This window comes from Triticum aestivum, chromosome 4A (assembly GCF_018294505.1).
Source record: "Triticum aestivum cultivar Chinese Spring chromosome 4A, IWGSC CS RefSeq v2.1, whole genome shotgun sequence".
Lineage (NCBI taxonomy): Eukaryota > Viridiplantae > Streptophyta > Magnoliopsida > Poales > Poaceae > Triticum > Triticum aestivum.
Window position 1 is genome coordinate 582,224,152 of NC_057803.1, and position 16,166 is coordinate 582,240,317.

The window sequence follows — 16,166 nt, forward strand, 5'->3', positions numbered from 1 at the left end:
AATAAGCGAAGAACAACATATGAAAAGCTCGTAGGCAATGGATCAGTTATGGATAATTATGTCAGATGTGATCAATCATGCAACATTTATAACATAGGGTGACACAGAACTAGCTCCAGTACATCAATATAATGTAGGCATGTATTCCGAATATAGTCATACATGCTTATGGAAAATAAGTTGCATGACATCTTTTATCCTACCCTCCCGTGGCAGCGGGGTCCTATTGGAAACTAAGAGATATTAAGCCCTCCTTTTAATAGAGTACCGGACCAAATCATTAACACATAGTGAATACATGAACTCCTCAAACTACGGTCATCACCGGTAAGTATCCCGATTATTGTCACTTCGGGGTTAACGGATCATAACACATAATAGGTGACTATAGACTTGCAAGATAGGATCAAGAACTCACATATATTCATGAAAACAAAATAGGTTCAGATCTGAAATCATGGCACTCGGGCCCTAGTGACAAGCATTAAGCATAGCAAAATCATAGCAACATCAATCTCAGAACATAGTGGATACTAGTGTCAATTGAATCTGCCTGGCAGCACAATCAAGCTGAGCCTTGTGCTTAGAAAGCCAGACCATGCTGAGAATTAGATCAATATCAGAGTCACCAAGAACAGTTGGAGAAGCCAGAAATCTAGCTATAGTCACCCATCTCGATTGACACATTAGGAGCTATCATGCTAGAGCTCAAACGTTTACCCAGAGAAATGACAGCCATGGGTTTAACCAAAAGTGAAGTGTTGAAGTCATTCTTGGCAAAAAAACGGTCTTGACATGAAACAATGCGATGCACCAGTATCAAAAAGAACTTTAGCAGGAATAGAGTTAACTGGAAGGTTACCCATGATCACTTCTGAAGAATCATCTGCCTGAGTTGCGTTCATCATGTTGACCTTAGCATGCTTGGGATTATGCTTGACCACTGCATTGCTGGAAGATCTCACAGTAGGAGGAGGCGGAAGGCGCCTTTGGTTGAAGCACTTGTTTGCATAGTGCCCTTTCTGTTGACATTTGTTGCAAGTAACCTCTGAGAGCGGACGGTGATAAGGAACACTTGACCTTGGAGTATGAGACTGAGCTTTGTTCTGATAGCCTGGGTTGGGTGGGTGGGTGGGAAGATCCATTGCCACCTTTACTCTTTTGCTGATAAGGCTAACGAAACGGAGGAGGAGGAGGCAACCAGAACTTCTGTTGCTTAGCTGCCACCTGAGTTGAAGAAGAATATTGAGCTGCATCCCTGACTCTCTTCTTAGAAGCATCACACTTAATCTGAGCGGCCTCTTGCTTTAGTGCCATGTTGTAGAATTCATCATACTTAGTCGGCTCAAGAAGCACGAGAGCTAATTGTAGATCTTCTCTGAGGCCACCTCTGAATTGATAAATCATACTCTCTTCATTAGGGACGTCTTGTTTAGCTAAGTGAGCGAGTTTCTGAAACTGGATATTGTATTGATACACAAACAAGCTACCTTGTTTGAGATTGCGGAACTCCTTACGCTTGCTCTCAGCAACACTTTGTGGGATGTGATGAGCTTTGAAGTCTCGGCGAAAATCATCCCAGATAATCACACGACCTCCTCTGGAATCTCTGTATTGTTGATACCACTCAGCAGCTTGGTCCTTGAGTTGAAATGAAGAAAACTTGACAAAGTCCTCATGCCTGACATTGCTACACTCAAAATGTTTGCAGATATCCACGAGCCAGTCGTCGGCGTCTGTGGCCTCGACACAGTTGCTGAAGGACTTCGGCTGGTTTGCGAGGAACTGGTTGAGGGTAGCAAACTGAGGTTGATTGTTGCATTGGCCTTGATTTCCTTGGTTGCCTTGCCCTTGGTTGCACTCTTGCAAGAGTTGCAAAAGCATCTGAGTGTTGGCGTTGGTGGCTGCCATGATAGCTTGCCATGCCCCCAGAGGTGGAGGTGGTGGCGGAGGGTTCGACTGCTCCCCATCATTGCGGTCCAGATTCTGACGCATTGGAGGAGCCATCCTGAAGATGTTGACATCCGTTAGCATCTTGAAAGACATATATTGAAGTTGAATCAATGGATCGAAATTGCAACATATAGCCTTAATATTCGAACAAGAATGAACGAATGAATTCCAAAGTAAATCGTCACACTTCCATAAAGTTGAGAAGCCACTTTGATAAAGGTAGATGAATAAAGTAACAAGGTACGGATATGAACAAATAAGTGGTAAGGATTACCCAATCACAAACCAAATATCTGCGGGAAGAAATACTAGAGCTACTTGAATTCCCGCCTATAAAACTCCCGAAACTTTCTGGTTATGCAATCAGGTGTTGGGGACATAGGGCAAGCATAATATCTCACCCAAAACTAGCAAATCCTACATCCAGCTGTATCCATCCTTCAACACATAACCAAGAAACCTTCTAAAATCATGTACCTCAACCTTCGAAAAGCATCCGTTATACGAGTTATGACAATACTCCCGAACTCCCGCCTCAGTACTGGGTGGCGTCGAGGTTATCTCACCAACAATTGCATAAAAGAGATTTTCGATGTCGGTGAACTCAGGTATTCCAGAACTACAACGATAAAATTGTGACGACAACACCTTGGAGCTCAACTCCCCGGGACACTGCCACAACCCCTAAATGTCAGGAGGCACCAAGAACAATGTTCTCATCACAAAACCATCGGAACGATTCCAAGATACCCGCGTGATCCTAAAAAAATTCATGAAATTTGAGGAGAGAAGAGTCAAAACTCTACGTCAGGAGGCCTCACCAGAGCGATGAAGGGACTGAGGAGGAAAAAGAATCCTACTCTTCGATATATATATAATCCTAAGACACAAAAACATTTTGTTCTAAACTCAACAACGTCAGCGATTCGATCAAGCAGGGGGCTCCTAAGTCAGGGAAGGCTCTGATTACCAACTTGTAACACCCACAATGCGGCTATATCTCCCACGTGTCGAGGCACGACTTAGAGGCATGGTCGCATGGTAGGTCTGTCGCAAGAGTGGTAACCTTTACACATCCCATGTACTGAATAAGAAAGGGATAAAGAGTCGGCTTACAATCGCCACTTCACACAATACATAAATAATACATACATCAACCAAGGTACAAACAAAGATCCGACTACGGAACCAAAATAAAGAAAGGCAACCCCAAATGCTAGATCCCCGATCGCCCCAACTAGGCTCCTCTACTGATCATCCGGAAAAGAAACATAGTAACGGCCCGAATCCTCGTCGAACTCCCACTTGACTTCGGTAGTGTCCCCTGCACTGGCATCATCGGCACCTCAATCTGTTTGGAAGTATCTGCAAGTCACGGGGACTCAACAATCTCACACCCCCGAGATCAAGACTATTTAAGCTTAAGGGTAGGAAAGGGGTGGTGACGTGGAGCTGCAGTAAGCACTAGCATATATGGTGGCTAACTTACGCAAAAGAGAGCGAGAAGAGAAGCAAAACACGGTCGAGAAGCTAATAGTGATCAAGAAGTGATCCTGAAGCTACTTACGTTCAAGCATAACACGAGACCGTGTTCTCTTCCCAGACTCCGCCGAAAAGAGACCATCACAGCTACACACACGGTTGATTCATTTTAATTAAGTTAAGTGTCAAGTTCTCTACAACCGGACATTAACAAATTCCCATCTGCCCATAGCCGCGGGCACGGCTTTCGAAAGTTCAAAACCCTACAGGGGTGTCCCAACTTAGCCCATCACAAGCTCTCACAGTCAATGAAGGATATTCCTTCTCCCGGGAAGACCCAATCAGTCTCGGAATCCCGGTTACAAGACATTTCGACAATGGTAAAACAAGACCAGCAAAGCCGCCCGATGTGCCAACAAATCCCGATAGTAGTCGCACGTATCTCGTTCTCAGGGCACACCGGATAGGTCAAGCTAAGAGTAAAACCAACCCTCAAGTTGCCCCGAGGTGGCCCCGCAGGTTGCTCGTTTCAGACCAACACTGAGAGGAGCACTGGCCCCGGGGGTTTAAAATAAAGATGACCCTTGAGTCTGCAGAACCCAAGGGAAGGTATGTGGTGGTAGGTAGGCAAATTGTAAAACCAAGGTTGGGCCTTGCTGGAGGAGTTTTATTCAAGGAGAACTGTCAAGGGGTTCCCATAACACCCAACCGCGTAAGGAACGCAAAATCAAGGAACATAACACCGGTATGACGAAAACTAGGACGGCAAGAGTGGAACAAAACACGAGGCATAAGGCCGAGCCTTCCACCATTTACCAAGTATATATATGCATTAAAGTAAACAAGATATAATAATGATACCCAACAATATCCATGTTCCAACATGGAACAAACTTCATCTTCACCTGCAACTAGCAACGCTATAAGAGGGGCTGAGCAAAACGGTAACATAGCCAAACAACGGTTTGCTAGGAAAGGTGGGTTAGGGGCTTGACATGGCAATATGGGAGGCATGATATAGCAAGTGGTAGGTAGCGCGGCATAGCAATAGAACGAACAACTAGCAAGCAAAGATAGAAGTGATTTCGAGGGTATGGTCATCTTGCCTGCAAAGTTCTCAGAGTTGTCATAAGCTTGATCCTCGTTAGCGTACTCAATAGGTTCCTCGATCACGTACTCGTCTCCTGGCTCTACCCAATTCAAGAACACAAGCAAAGTACCAACAATCAATCATGGTGCAATGCACAAACAACATGATGCAAAACATGGCATGACATGCGGGATGTGATATGCAATGCATATGCGTGCTTGGGAAGAGAAAGAATGAACAAGGCATCAACTTGGCAAACCAAGTGTGCCTCTGGAAAGATGAGATGATTTCGGTCAAAATCCATATAAAGATCACCGGAAACGGAGGCACGGTTTGCAAATGGCAAGCCAAACAAGAATGGCACAATTCTACGATTAACAGCACGATGCCATCTAGAATGCAACAAGAAACTAAGCTACTGCACTCCAACATAACAACAAGGCATATGGCAGAGATGTAATCAAGATGCTTGACAAAACAGGAACATTGAGCTACGGCTAAATCTCACAAGAGCAGGTTCAAACAAGCATGGAAAAAGTGCAAAAGATATCAGCTTCACAGACTTAGTGAAAATACTAACATGCCAGAAATAACATCAGGAAGCAATGTTTAGAGCTAGCAAACAACATGCTACAGGAACATAACATAGCAAACAAAGGCATGGCATGAATCTACTAAATGCATAGAACAAAAGTCCCTTACTGACCATGAGCCAAAAAGGCACATAAGATATGATGGCACCCATGTAAACATAGCAAGTTTTGTTAACAGTTTCAGACTTTGCAGAAAACTGAGCATGGCATTAACAGAATTATGAAGGCATCTTTGCGAGCTCAAAACACTCACCACAAGGCATTGCATGACAAGACAAGCATACTAGCAGCAAGAAGACATGTTCATGAAGCTAACCATGGCAAGACCAAGTTCATAGCATGCATGGATAAGTAGCAACAACCATGGAAAAATTGATTAACATGTAAACAATCTGCCAAGAACATTTTATAGCAAAAGTAGAGCAAGATTAAGACATTCTAGGGCACTCCACAATTGCAAACAGGGCTATGGATGGATAGAGCATAACCATCTGTCCAAAACACCCTTACTGGAGATACTCAAAACAAGCATGGATCTCACTGTAGCATCATGTTTACATGGCATAAAAATAACAGCAGGAAAAGGACTTAGCAAAATCCTAAGTCCCTGAAATCAGCAATATCACGAAGGCTACTTTGCATGCTTGTGATAGTCACCACATTGATCACAAAATTACATGGCAAGCACCCTGTAAAGACGGCATGGCATAGACCAAAACAATAGAGCTCATGCCCATATGATGCACACAACAAATGTGGCAAAAATGACAATACATCATAATCTGATAAGTAACAGCAGTAAACATTTTATAGCACTCTTGCATCAATGATTTGGGCATCAAGATGGACTCAAACAAGCATGCCACAATGTAATGAAATGAAGAGCATCTCACAATGAACATTTTTATACATAATATGCATGAAACGGAGCTACAGTCATGGAGTTATGGGGCAATGAACAGAGGCATAAAATTTAACACAGAAAAAGACAATCGGGGGTCAACCCTTTCAGATCTAGGGTTCGTCTCTTTGCACGTGAACCGAGGTTCGCCAGATCTTTGCTGGGGTTCATGCCGGAGATGAACAGAGAGGCGGCGTCGAGGTCGCCGGATCCGGGGCGGCCGGAGATGGCGAAGTGCGGCGGGCGCGGGTCGATGCGGGGCCACGAAGATCGGCAACGGCGGTGGGGCAGCGTGTGGTGGCGCGGCCTGCGGGGCTCGCCGGAGCCGGGCGGCGAGGCGGTGGTGGTGGCCGGGCGCGCGACGGCGGTGCACTAGAGGAGCGGGAGCGAGCGCGGGGAGGCGCGACGGCGAGGCGCGGTCGAGCCACGGGGGCCGGATCTAGGCTTCAGCGGGCCCGGCGGCGGCGCGCGGTGGGAGCCGGCGGCGGCGACACGTGGCACCCTCTGGTTGGTGCGGGCGCGGCGGCGGACGCGTCCGGCTTCGCCCGGACGTGTCCGTCGCGAGGAGAGGGAGAGCTAGGGTTTGTCCGCGAAAATTCCGGGAGGGGCACATATTTATAGCTAGGAGGATGTAGGTGTGTCCAAATGGAGTGTAGTTTTCGCCCACACGACCGTGATCCGATGACGGAGGACATGAGAGTGGTTTGGATGGGTTATTGGGCCGTTTTGGAGGGGTGTTGGGCTGCAACACACACACACGAGGCCTTTGCGGTTCCCCGGTTAACCGTTGGAGTATCAAACAGACTCCAAATGGCACGAAATTTGACAGGCGGTCTACCGGTGGTGTACCAAGGCCACTTGGCAAATCTTGGTCCATTCTGAGAATGTTTAACCCCCGCTCATGAAAACAGGCAAGAGGGGTGCGCCGGTGCACGTAGGAGTGTCAGATTGCAAAACGGACAACGGGGAAATGCTCGGTTGCATGAGACGAACACGTATGCGAAAGAGATGCACATGATGCCATGATATGAAATGCATGACGTGAACAAAATGCAAAATGAACACAAAAACCCAACCACAAAGGAAAACTCATAACTTAAGGCCGAAAATGGCAGAGTCGGAGTTACAATTATGGCAAGTTACATCCGGGGTGTTACACAGGTGTAAAGTTTATACTCCCCCACCACCAATAAGCATCAATCCATGGATTGCCCGAAACAATGGGTGCCTCCAACTAACAACCATCCTGGGGGAGTTTTGTTTGCAATTATTTTGATTTGATTTGAGCATGGGACTGGGCATCCCGGTGACCAGCCATTTTCTCGCGAGTGAGGAGCGGAGTCCAATCCTCTTGAGAATAACCTGCCTAGCATGGAAGATACAAACAACCCTAGTTGATACATGAGGTATTCGAGCATACAAAACAGAATGTTTATTTGAAGGTTTAGAGTTTGGCACATACAAATTTCCTTGGAACGGCAGGTAGATACCGTATATAGGAAGGTATGGTGGACTCATATGGAATAACTTTGGGGTTTATGGAATTGGATGCACAAGCAGTATTCCCGCTTAGCACAAGTGAAGGCTAGAAAGAGACTGGGAAGCGACCAGCTAGAGAGCGACAACAGTCATGAACATGCATTACAATTAATCAACACCGAATGCAAGCATGAGTTGGATATAATTCACCATGAACATAAATATCGTAGAGGCTATGTTGATTTTGTTTCAACTAGATGCGTAGCCATGTGCCAAGTCAAGCTACTCGAATCGTTCGAAGGAGGATACCACCCTATCATACCACATCACAACCATTTTAATAGCATGTTGGCACGTAAGGTAAACCATTATAAACTCCTAGCAAATTAAGCATGGCATAAGCAACTATAATCTCTAATTGTCATTGCAAACATGTTTCATTCATAATAGGCTGAATCAGGAACAACGAACTAATCATATTTACAAAAACAAGAGAGGTCGAGTTCATACCAGCTTTCCTCATCTCAATCAGTTCATCATATATCGTCATTATTGCCTTTCACTTGCACGATCGAATAGTGTGGATAATAATTATAGTGCACGTGGAGTGGACTAAGCTGGAATCTGCAAGCATTCAATTCAAGGGGGAAGGCAAGGTAATATGGGCTCTTTCTTAGATCAACAATAATGCATATAAGAGCCACTCAACAATTTCGTCAAGGTCTTCTCCTCTCGACCCCCAAAGAACAAGAAAAGAAATAAAACTATTTACATGGGAAAAACTCCCAACAAGTAAAAGAAGAACGAGAAATCTTTTTGGGTTTTCTATTTAATTACTACTACTACAGGCATGGAAAGTAAACTAGCTAAAAGCTACAACTATTTTTTTTGGTTTTTCTTAAGGATTTTTCAAACACACAAGCAGAAAGCTTAAAAATAAATTAAACTAGCATGGATGATACAATGAAAAAGTATGAGCACCGACAACTAGCATGAGTGTGTGAACATGAATGTATGTCGGTGAGAAATATGTACTCCCCCAAGCTTAGGCTTTTGGCCTAAGTTGGTCTATGCCCATGGATCAAAGTTGTAGCTGGGGTCATACTGAGAAGTGTCCTCAGGTTGGCACTGGTTGGCCATCTCCTCCGGATTCCACTAATAAACAGACTGACGGTGAGGATCAGATGGTGGCTCCGGCTCTGCAACTGACATCTGGCCCCGGTACGCATGTATGGCCTTAGGAAAAATGAGGTACGTGCCTGAAAATATGTTAAACAAAGAGACGCATGCAAGGTACTAATCTCACAATAATTTTTGCCAAATATTAATTTGTACTTAAGTATCTTATTCTTATCCTTAACAATAAACTCATGTGCTACCATACTCTTATAACCTAGAACAATAGGAGGCAACAACTTTTCCTCTTTCTCAAAATGCCTGGTAGGTATGTTAAAGTATGCAGCAAGGCGCGAGGCAAAGATACCTCCGAGGACGGGGCCCTTTGTACAGTTCAGATTTAACCGTTTAGCAACAATAGCGCCTAAACTAAAAGTAGTATCACGAAACATGGCATGCCACAAAATAACAATATCAGGGGCACTAAGGTTTGCGTAGTTCCCATGACCAATTAAACATCTACTAGAAAATATTGCAAAGTAACGCGGAACAGGAAAATGTATGCTAGTGATTCTTGCATCGGAAACGTTTCTAGTTTCCCCTACAGCAATCGTATCAATAAATACCTCCACATCATTACGATGTGGTTGCTCTATGCTGCCCTCAAAGGGTATCTTACAAACCCGGCAAAAATCGTAAAGTGACATCTCCTTATGTCCATCATATAAATAAAATTCCAACGAAGGTGGTGATCTCCTAGCATGGAAATGAAAATTTTGCACAAAAAAATTGGTGAGTACGAGATACTATTCACGCTAGTCGTGGACGAAGTCGGTGAGGCCTGCATTCTCAGCCAAATAATAAAAATCTTCATGAATCCCGGCCTCTTTCAAGAGCTCATCACAAGGCCGAACCTTCGCAGCACGAGGGAGATTATACTTGGGCTTCTTATTCTCTTCACTTTGCTTATCCTTAGAGCTTCGGCTCGAAGAGCCCCTCAAGAATCTCTTCATCTTCTTCTGAAAATTTCTGAAATTTTTAGTAACTCGAAAATAAAAGTGTACCAAACTCAACAAAATTGATAGCAACTACTCCTACAAGTGCCTAGTGGCTATATCATGCATTAAAACTACTTTTGACCACATAAATTTGACATGCAACCTCAAGAATAGGGTCACCTAAGCAGCAAAAATTTGCAATAAATAAAGCACTAGAACAAAAACTAATTGGACCATTGGAGGAGTCACATACCAAAGAACAATCCCCCAAAGCAGTTTTGTGAATGGAGCTTTGAGCAAGGAGATCGAAAATGGCAGCAAGATGAGCTAGAACTCGGGTTTGAGCTGGTGGATGATTTTTTCTGGAGCAAGACGAAATGTGTGGGTGCAAGGATAAGTGGAGGGGACCCACGTGGGGTCCACGAGGCAGGGGGCGTGCCCAGGGGGTAGGGTGCACCCTCCACCCTCGTGGGCACGTGGCTGCTCCCCTTGCTGTGTTCTCAATGCCTAAAATCCTCAAATATTCTAGAAAAAAATTTATTTCATTTTCCGGGCATTTGGAGAACTTTTATTTTCGAGGTATTTTTTAATGCAAGGATAATTCAGTAAACAGACAGAAAATACTATTTTTGCTTTATTTAATATAAATAACAAAAAGTAAAAAGAGGGTACAAAAAGTTGGGCTTTCTAACTTCATCCATCTCATTCTCATCAAAAGGAATCCACTAACAAGGTTGATCGAGTCTTGTTAACAAACTCATTCCGAATCGCATGAAACCGGAGAAATTTCGAATAACACTAGGTTACCTCAACGGGGATATGCATGTCCCCAACAATAACAATATCATATTTCTTCTTGACAGTAGGAAGAGGAAATTCAAAACCTCCAATAATAATCGTTGAAATTTTTCCAATAGAATTGATACTATGGACTTGAGGTTGTTTCCTTAGAAAGTGTACCGTATGCTCATTACCATTAACATGAAAAGTGACATTGCCTTTGTTGCAATCAATAACCGCCCCTGCTGTAATGCCCTCGATGCGGCTATATCTCCCACATGTCGAAGCACGACTTAGAGGCATAACCGCATTGAAAGCAATGTCGCAAGTGAGGTAATCTTCACACAACCCATGCAATACATAAGGGAAAGAGATACATAGTTGGGTTACAATCGCCACTTCACACCATACATGAATAAAGCATTACATCATCCAGATACACACAAGGTCCGACTATAGAACCAAAATAAAAGAAGACTACCCCAAAAGCTACACAGATCCCCGATCGTCCCGACTGGGCTCCACTACTGATCAACTGGAAACGGAACACAATCTTCATCGAGCTCCTCCTTGAGCTTGGTTGCGTCACCTACATGGTTCAACGGCACCTGCAAGCTGGTTTTGGAAGTACCTGTGAGTCACGGGGACTCAACAATCTCACACCCTCGCGATCAAGACTATTTAAGCTTATAGGTAGGGTAAAAGGGTATGAGGTGGAGCTGCAGCAAGCGACTAGCATATATGATGGCTAACATACGCAAATGAGAGTGAGAAGAGGAGGCAAAGCACGTTCGAGAATCTATGATCAAGAAGTGATCCTAGAACAACCAACGTCAAACATAACTCCAACACCGTGTTCACTTCCCGGACCCCGCCGAAAAGAGACCATCACGGTTACACACACGGTTGATGCATTTTAGTTAAGTTAGGGTTTAGGTTTTCTACAACCGGACATTAACAAATTCCCATCTGCCCATAACCGCGGGCACGGCTTTCAAAAGTTCAAATCCCTGCAGGTGTGTCCCAACTTAGCCCATCACAAGCTCTCACGGTCAACGAAGGATATTCCTTCTCCCAAGACAACCCGATCAGACTCGGAATCCCGGTTACAAGACATCCTCCACAATGGTAAAACAAGTCCAGCAAGACCGCCCGATGCGTTGACATCCCGATAGGAGCTGCACATATCTCATTCTCAGGGCACACCGGATAAGAAATTCATACAACTAAAACCAGCCCTCGAGTTTCCCCGAGGTGGCGCTGCAAGGGGCTCTAGTTTGGACCAACACTTAGACAAGCACTGGCCCGGGGGGTTAAAATAAAGATGACCCTTGGGCTGGCCTAACCCATGGGAAAAAGAGGCTAGGTGGCGAATGGTAAAACCAAGGTTGGGCCTTGCTGGAGGAGTTTTATTCAAGGCGAACTGTCAAGGGGTTCCCATTATAACCCAACCGTGTAAGGAACGCAAAATGCGGGAACATAACACCGATATGACGGAAACTAGGGCGGCATGAGTGGAACAAAACACCAGGCATAAGGCCGAGCTTTCCACCCTTTACCAAGTATATAGATGCATTAATTAAATAAGAGATATTGTGATATCCCAACAACAATCCATGTTCCAACATGGAACACACTCCAATCTTCACCTGCAACTAACAACGCTATAAGAGGGGCTGAGCAAAGCGGTAACATAGCCAAACAATGGTTTGCTAGGATAAGGTGGGTTAGAGGCTTGGATTAGCAATATGTGAGGCATGATAAGCAAGTGGTAGGTATCGTAGCATAGGCATGACAAAAGAGCGAGCAACTAGCAAGCAAAGATAGAAGTGATTTCAAGGGTATGGTCATCTTGCCTGAAATCCCACAAGAAAGAAGAACGAGTCCATGAAGAAGACAAACGGACGTAGTTGAACGGGTCCTCATAAACGCTACTTTATCGGAACCAACCCGAAGAAGCAACACCGGAAAGAAGCACACAACATAGTAAACAACCAACACATGAACATGGCATGAAATGTGGGATGCGATATGCGGTGCATATGCATGATTTGGAAAGGAAAGATTGTACCTGGCATCAACTTGGAAATCCAAGAGTTCCACTGGAAAGGTGAGTTGATTTTGTTTGAAATCGATATAAAGATCACCGGAATCGGATGCACGGTTTGGAAATGGCAAGCAAAACAAATATGGGCACCGGTCTGCGATTAACACCAAGTGGCCTTCTAAAGGCATCAAGATAAATATGCTATAGCACTCAAACATAGCAACAAAATACATGGCAGGGATCCACTCATGATGCTTGACAAAAGATGAACGCTGAGCTACGGCTAATTCACTCAATAGCAGGTTCAAACAAGCATGGCAAAAGTGCAAAAGATAAAAGGTTTCAGACTTGGTGAAATTAACAGCAAGTCAGGAATTTATCATCAGGAAGCAATGTTTAGAGCATGATAACTACATGCTACAGGAACATAGCATGGAAAATCATGGCATGGCATGAAGCTACTCAAAACATATAACAAAAGTCCCTTAGTGACCATGAGCCAAAAGGGATCAAAAAATACAATTGCAAGCATGTGAACATAGCAAAAACATAAACAGATTCAGACTTAGTGAAAAACTGGAGCATGGCAAAACAGTTAACGAGTAGGCATGTTTACAAGCTCGATACACTCACTACGCGGCATTGAATTACAAACTAAGCATACACCCATCCAATAGACATGGCATATAAGCTAGACATGGCAAGAACAACAACATAGCATGCACAGATCAACAACAACAAGCTCGGAAAAATCGCTAAACATGTTAACAATCTGTCAGGAACATTTTATAGCAAAAGTAGAGCTCGATTGACTCAAGCTAGGGTGCTCCAAAATAGCAAACAAAGACATATGGATAGAGCACCACAATATCTACAAAACATCCTTACTGATCATGCCCAAAAGAGGCACGGATCACTAGGAAACAACATGAACATATGGCATAAAAATAATGACAGGGCAAGGACTTAGGGAAATTCTAAGTCCCTGAAATCAGCGTCATTGAGTAAGCTACTTTGCATGCTTGTGCTAGTAACCATAAAGATCACAAAAATACATGGCATTCGCCCCTGTAAAGATGGCATGGCATTCTTCAAAACACATGTAGAGCTCAGGATCATAGCATGCACACATTAATCATGGCAAAAATGACAAAAGTGCATTTGCTGAAACAGATCTGAAACTATCATCACATAGCCCTCTTCCAACACCATTTCGGGCATCAAGATGACCTCAAATGAAAATGATGCAATGAGATGAAATGATGTACTCGTCGAGGCGAACATTTTGATATGGTACATGCACGAATCGGTGCCACGGATGTAGAGTTATGACCTGATGAACATGGCATAAAATTACTGAGATCTGGGGACTTAGCCATATCACCTCATGGGAAAAGTCAACCCGGGACGAGGAGATCTGGGACGCGGGGATGTTTTTTGCTTCGTCTCCCGATGGATCTGATCCAACTTTGTCTCCGGCGAGCTCGATGAAGTCTGGCGAGGTCGGAGTTGGCCGGAGTTGGTGGTTCCGGGCTGGATCTGGCCGGATCCGGTCGGATCTCGACGAGGGCGACGCGGGGAAGCAGTCTCCGGCTTGGGCGGCGCGAGTGGCGTGGGCTGCGGGGCAAGGTGGCCCGTGGCCCGCTCGGGAGGTGCGGCGGCGTCCATGGCGTCTGGCGGCGGCGTCGAACGGCGAAGCGGCGGAGCTTGCGCGCGGGCGGTGAGAGACGAGGTAAGGGCGCGCCGGTGACGGGGGGAGCTAGCGGGCGGCGCGGCTGAGACAGTCGAGGCGGAGGGAGGAGAAACGGCGGCGTGCTCCGGTCGCAGGAGTTGGCCGCCAGCGACGGCGCGAAGACGGCGGGTGAGCGCGGCGGAGGAGAGAGCCGGCGAGGTTGCGGGCGCGGGCTCCCGCGGGGCGACGGCGGCGGCGAGATGGGCCCGCGTGGGCCCCGGATGGGCTTCGCGGGCCGCGGCGAAGTGGGGCGGAGCGGGCGCTAAGGTGGCGGGCGCCGATTGGCTGCGGCGGCGGGTAAGGGTGATGTGTCACGACAGGATTGGTGGAGGTGAGGTGGAAGGCGCGGTGGACACGTCCGGCGGCGGGACGGACATGTCCGACTGCGGGAGGAGGACGAAGTTAGGGTTAGACTGCGCGAAAATTCGGGGAGAGCCACATATTCATAGGTAGAGGGAGCTAGGAGAGTCCAAATTGAGCACGGTTTGCGGCCACGCGATCGTGATTGAACGACCGAGATGATGGAGGAGGTTTAGGTGGGTTTTGGGCCACTTTGGAGAGGTGTTGGGCTGCAACACACACGAGGCCTTTTCGGTTCGTCAGTTAACCGTTGGAGTATCAAACGAAGTCCAAATGGAACGAAACTTGACAGGCATTCTACCAGTAGTAAACCAAGGCCGCATGACAAGTCTTGGTCCAATCCGAAAACGTTTAACACCCGCACACGAAAAGAGGTAGAAATGGAAACCGGAGGACATAGGAGCGCCGAATTGCAAAACGGACAACGGGGAAAATGCTCGGATGCATGAGACAAACATGTATGCAAATGAAATGCACATGATGACATGATATGGAATGCATGACACGCAAGCAATGACAAGGCAACAAAAGCGAATAACTGGAAGACACCTGGCACATCGGTCACGGGGCTTTACAACACTCCACCACTACGAGAGGATCTCGTCCCGAGATCTAGAATGGCATCGGAGGAAAAACGGAAGAGAAAGAGAAGAGGTAAAACTAAGTTGCTTCCTTGACCAATGAGTGAAACCAAAGAACCTTGAAAAGGTTAAGCCATTTCGAGAAAAGAATACAACGGAGATGAACGAAGTTGAAAGCACTCCGATAGGAAAGAGGAAAAGAAAGAACCAATTTGGGTAGCACTTCGGTTGAAAAGACAATGAAAGACTTGATAAAATGAAAAAGCTTGAGCAAAGGGACACAACACTCTGGTTAAATGGATAAACCAATAAAAGAACACGATTCGGAAAAAACAAGAAGATGGGTCGAAGAGAGCAACATCACAATGCCTCCGGAAGGAAGAAATAGAAGATAGATAATTTAAATAAAAGAATGGGGAAGAAAAAAACCAAGTTGTGCCACAATTGAGCTTGTAAAAAGCATCCTTAAGAAAAGGGTCGAACGGAGTTGTTGGAAAAACAACAACGAAAAAGAGTAAGCTTGTAGTGGGCTTATGGAGAACATCTCAAAACTGAGTGGAAATTCTGCCACTGACGGAAATGATAGATTGGAATGGTAAGAACAAGGAACGAGAAATTTATTTCACCGGGAGGATAAATGAAGAACTTGGGTCATTATAAGCACCATAAATAGCAACAATCCTTCGGGAAGGCTTTAGGTGAGATATAACCCAAGATAACTCCAACGAAGAGGTTGATGGATTTAAAATATCTCAATCTTGACAAAAATGGGAATCATGAAACACAAACTCAAATTGTCAAGAGTGACATAACACCATCTCAAAAGATGCGGTAAAAAGAATTGCGCTCCGGATTGCAAGATGAAGGATGCTTGGGCTCCTCTGAAAGGAATCTTGATGAACACTTCGAGAAGGAATTAAATCCTTGATGAACCATCATGTAGAACCTTCATGAAGAACTCCGGTAAACAAAAGGAATGATCAAACGAAAGGAAAGAGAAGTTGAAAACACAAGGTTAAGAGTTGCAATTATTAGATGGATCTTCGTGACGATA